Source organism: Amia ocellicauda, chromosome 3 (genome assembly GCF_036373705.1).
Source record: "Amia ocellicauda isolate fAmiCal2 chromosome 3, fAmiCal2.hap1, whole genome shotgun sequence".
Lineage (NCBI taxonomy): Eukaryota > Metazoa > Chordata > Actinopteri > Amiiformes > Amiidae > Amia > Amia ocellicauda.
Window position 1 is genome coordinate 54788895 of NC_089852.1, and position 5675 is coordinate 54794569.

General features: G+C 39.1%; 1 long non-coding RNA gene across 1 annotated transcript; it reads right to left on the reverse strand.

Moving 5' to 3' along the window:
- Window positions 1-590: 590 nt before the first annotated feature.
- LOC136747364 (uncharacterized) lies at window positions 591-2327 on the reverse strand. Its single transcript, XR_010816482.1, has 3 exons — window positions 1931-2327; window positions 1370-1420; window positions 591-1267 (listed from the first exon to the last, which is right to left on the reverse strand). It is a non-coding gene; the product is annotated as an uncharacterized LOC136747364 (long non-coding RNA).
- Window positions 2328-5675: the final 3348 nt, after the last annotated feature.

Genomic DNA, 5675 nt, shown 5'->3' on the forward strand with positions numbered 1-5675 from the left:
CTAGGCCAGGGATGGCTAACCCTGGTCCTGGAGAGCTGCAATCCTGCAGGATTTCCAGGTCTCTCTTAATTACCAACAAATAGATACCCTGAACACAGGGACATTAAGACCAATTAAGACCTAATTAAGACCAACAATTAGTTAAATTAAGCAGTTAATGATCTGGATAGAACAAAAGCCTGTAGACCCTGTGGCTCTCCAGGACCAGGGTTAGCCACCCCTGTACTAGGCAATAAGAAGTCCCCCCCATCTTAAAGGAGTGGCTAATTCGAAGTCTCCTACTAATATTTACATAGCAATCAATCTGTTTCACCACTAGTGCATAATGTATTTCTTTTAATTATTACTATAAGGAAATTGTGTTTTTTCTTTGTATCACTGTGAGCTATTTTCTTTACTTGATTATTGATGTGGTTTAATTGTTGGTCTGCACATTTTCTTTTGTATGTAGCACTAATCATCACACACCCTGCAGCTAGACTCAGGTGTCGCCCACATACTCATGAGCGGGAGTGCTTTTCACCAGCGTTTTCCTCCCCCACAGTTAGCCACAATTAGAACAACTTGGGACGAGATGATCTGGACTGAACTGTCAGGGTACACTCACTATGTGGCAGATGTGTAGGTGCTAACAAGCTGGTATAATTTGTTGAAAAAAACATGCAGTTAAATGTAAGCAAAATATAATACATAATACATTTGGTTTTAAGAAGGTTCATGTTGTACAAATATAAATCAAGAGTTTTGATTCTTTCCTTTTAAGCTTTATTTCTATAATGTCCCTTTTAGTAGTATTGTTTTAAGATTCCAGTTGCTGTATTCTATTTGTATATGTATTTCATATCTAGGAAGAAGTAGATCACATTTTGGGATAGGGTTTATTAAATCTGCAGATTATTTATTTACAAATTATTGTGTTCGTCTCACGTGTTTCTGTTAGAGCAGGTGCAGGGGGAAACCACAACGAGTCTAGCATTTGAATTTGGCCGGGAGGTCCCTTGATGGATTTGGACGGGCTCGGTGGACTGAAGGAGTCACCAGACAGGCTGAGTTTGGGGAAAACAAAGCTGTGCCATTGAAGTTAAGTAAACTCCTTAATTGGAAACCATATGTGTATGTACAGAGCAGTGATGAGATTGTGATAAAAGAAAATAGATCTGATGGTTTAATTAATGTAAATAAGGCTTTACTGATATAGTCTGAGGTCTGTTGCTGTGGTCTCCCTGTGTCTTGTTGCCGGCTTGGATTTAGGATCCTTTTCCAATCCCTGTTGAGGAAATAAAAGATTCATTACTAGAGTTATTCCTTGAACGTATTTATGCACCTGCCTTGTTTTTGGTGTATTCCATAGTTTTGCATTTCATCTGACCTCCTGGTGATGCAGCGCAGTTCCGTGAATCCAGAGGTGCTATGGGGATCCCTGGAGTGAGAGAGAGAATCGAGAGAAGATAGCAGGGTCTGGATAAAGCACAAACTGTAGATCAAGTCCCAGGAGATAAAGGGGCATTCCCCACAACATCACATGAAACCCCATGACTATGCAACCCTTAATTATTTTAGAGGGAAGGGTAACCTAAAAGCCATCACTCCTTTCCCCACAACAAGTTCAGACCACGGGACAATTCAAAATTTGAATTAGTTTACTACTACGACCATTTCCATACTTCACAATAAATAAACAGGGAGGCACAACACAGAACAGCATGCCCCCCCAACTGTTTCTCTGCCCCCAATAATAGGGAAACCAGTCAGTTTGCAGAGGAGAGATGCAGGTAACATAAGCCTTTCCAAAGTCTCAGTCTTACACACACCAGTTCCCTCCTCCAAACCACACTGTCAATCTTCCGTTGCCTTTCGGAGGACGGGAACTCAAATTCCACAGGGGCAACCATCCCAATCCATCACAGACCGGCACTGTTAAAATTCATACCTCCAAGCATGTGCGAACCATCAGGACCTCCACTCTCTGCAGCTGGGCTGTAGGGGAGGGGAACACAGGACCACAGCATAACTCCCAAGCAGCAAAGCCTAACGGGACTTCCAAGCAGAACGCAGGGGTGTGCGGCTCCCCCACATACATTCCGGTGCCCTGGGTAGACGGTCAGGTGTACTGTATCCATCATGCCTCACTCTTCCACCTACTGAGTCTCTTGGCACCCCATTAGTTAGCCGCCTGTCCTGTCACTGCTTCCCATGCTGCTTCCATCACAGATTGGCTGCTCTCTGCACCACACCGCCCGCTGCCTAGAAACTGCTGCACCTTCTCCTCCGGCTCTCTCAGATCACTACAGTCCTGTCTGCCCCATCTCCTGTTCTCTTCGCCTTGCTTTTATTCCCTCCAGTCAGTCCCCAAATTGGCTCAGGTGTATCCATTAATTAACATATTCCATCTGCGAGAAAAATCTATTTGAACATTAACAAAATACAATAAATGATAAAACAATTATGCAATTAACCCAATTTGCCAATTAAACATTCTTTTTTTTATTTAACCCTCTTAATGTTTTTAACACTGATATTGAGGCTGCCTCCAATTGCACACTGTGAACATCAGTGCAAGCACTTCCTGAGATTTGTGTCCTCCGAGAGGCTTCAGAATGTGATGGTCAACAGCAATGAATACAGCCTCCAGAAACATGTATATATGGACAGGTGACAAATTAAAGGAAAAACATGAATAAATGAGTGGAGGAACATAACGAATGCAGATGCCTCCAAAGAGGTGTACTGCATGATACAATTAAGCAATTAACATCCTATCACGTGGCATGTATGAAAATGCTGAGCAGGCCCAGTGGACCTCGATATTGGATCAAGATGGCAACAGGAATGGATCTAAGTAACTTTGAAAGAGGGGTCATTATTGGGGCACGAATGGCAGGAGCTTCAGTAATAAAGACTGCTCAACAGACTAGTGTTCATGACAAGTGGGTGAGTGCATGTGTGAGAACACCAAGGGAACAGTACAGGCCTGACTGCTTGACCCCTACAGTGAGGGGTCCGGAGGCTCTGTTATGCTGTGGGGGGCATTTTCCTGGCATGGTTTTGGTCCACTTGTCCACTTAGCGGGAAGGGTCACTGCAAATCATTACAAACTTATTCTGAGTAATCACCTTTATCTTATGGTGAAACATTTCTATCCTGATGGGAGTCGTCTCTTCCAGGGTGACAATGCCCCTATCCACATGGCATGAGGGGTCACTGAATGGTTTGATGAGTATAAAAATTATGTGAATCCGATGCTATGGCCTTCACAGTAACCAGATCTCAACCCAATTGAACACCTATGGGAGATTTTGAACCAACGTGTTAGACAGCACTCTCAAAACACCAAATGAGGAAATATATTTTTTGGAAGAATGGTGTTCCATACCTCCAGTAGAGTTCCAGAGACTCATAGAATCTATGCCAAGGTGCACTGAAGCTGTTCTGGCAGCTCATGGTGGCCCAATACCTTACTGAAACATGTTATGTTGGTTTTTCCTCTAATTTGTCACCCGTCTATATATATTTCAATGTTATTGAGTCAATGTCTAATAATGTTTGTAAGTTCAAATCACAGTGCTGAAATGTTGTGATCATGAAGTCCCACTGTTGCACAAAACGGATTATTTTCTTCATCAGAGGCTTCCTAAAAACAGTTTTAAATGATGGGGAAACAAATCCTCACTACAATTAATGCTTTGGTTTTTAGAAACCAAAAAGAAAAAGAAAAGACTTTTAGAAATAGATTCGTTTAAGGTAATTCTCCATATTAGTATATTGAGTGTTGGTCTTGGGTGGAAGACTTATTGCATTACCTCTTATTATTATTATTATTATTATTATTATTATTATTATTATTATTATTATTATTATTATTATTATTATTTATTGGCAGACGCCCTTTTCCAGGGCGACTTAAAACATAAGTGCAAAACAAAGTGCAACAATACAATTCAATAAAGGCATCAATCCTTACAAATTCAATTTACATAAAACATAGCAATTCAAAATATAATACATTTTACAACTTCTAATTTACAATTTACACAGGCAAGTACATTAAGTGAGGTCCTACATCCTGGACGGTAAAAGCTCAGTGCTGTCAAGATGTAGGGTTGTATGCACTGTATATCCAATACATTATTACTTTTTACTCTTTGTATCTGTGTGCTAGGTGTGCGGATTGTTGGACCGGCCCGGGGGGGAGAATATAGGGTGGTCCGAGGTTCCCCCTCCTTATGTAAATTATTTGGGGTGGCGTAGTCAGGAACTTGGGGTTGTGGTGTCGCTACAACCCATGACAATAGTACCTCTCTTAAAACTTTGGCAAGAAAAAAATTACTTGGCATCTGTCAGAAAATACATCAAACTGTATTCTGTATTTATCTGTCACAATTCATTGAGTAAGTCGTGTAAAAAAACAAATCGATTAAAAAAAATGTACTGCCTCAAAGCTTCTATTAATCCCCATATTACTAAACTGATAATGACCACTCTACATGTCAGGACAAATCATAGAGATTGGTATAGCACAAGAAATTACTTAAATAAATAAATATAATGATCATATGACTCTTATATAATCACAAGAAAAGTAAGACATTTAAGTTTTACATTCTTTCTAGAATTCATTTATTTTTGGAATGAATACAGAAATGTGTATTAGCAAAGAAACCTATGTTATACAGACACCATTTTTATTCTCAAAACAACATTGTTTTCAAAATTAACCCAGTTTATATTCACACACACACACACACACACACACAACATCTATACAAATATGGAAGCATGTAGAGTACTTAATTCAAATTATAATGCAAAATGGAACATCATTATGCAATCTCACAATTGTATAATCATTTTCCATTTATGCATGCATTATATGGGACAAAATTAAAATGCAATATTCCCATTTGCATTTCCATTTTCATATACTAGTACGCACATTCACAGACAATATTAAAATGTAAATGCAAAATCCAAAAACTTTTCAAAAACTTCCCCTGCTTTATGGTGGACTTTATTCAAATGATAATGTATTTGCAAAGAGGTGTGCTGTTTTTCTTTTTTCACAAATGCATGCCATACCTATTTTTCTGGACAAAATTAAAATGCAATGTCAAATGCTAAGTAGAAGCTTGTTAATTTGGCTGCATTAGTAACCCTTCTGCGAAACTGCGAAAATCTGCGCACAAGAACCCGTTCTAAACATTAATATTCAGAAAATAATGTGAGCGATGCTCAATTACTTGGGGGCGGTATCGTCACTGCCAAATATACTGACTGTTTCTCTAAAGTGCCAATCAGTTTAGACAATTTTGGGGAGTGGGCTGCCAAAAAAAAAAAAAAACGCATAGTTGCTCACTTTGCGTGCCAACCTATATGGCTCTGCTTGCCACAGGTTTGCCATTCCTGCTCTATATGCTTCCATATACAAATCCCCAGAATGTTCTTTTTAAAATAAAAAATAAAACAGATTTTCACAAATAACTGTTCAAGAGATATCAGTTTTGCAAGGTTCGCACCTGTCTAGAATCTCATCAGAACTACAAGGCAAAACAACAAAAACAAAACAAACGAAATCAGGCTGTGTTGAATTAAATATGAAAGCATCTTCAAATGTACTTATTATTATTGGTGTTGTCATTATTACTACCAGTCATATTTAATCATAACAATAATAAAAA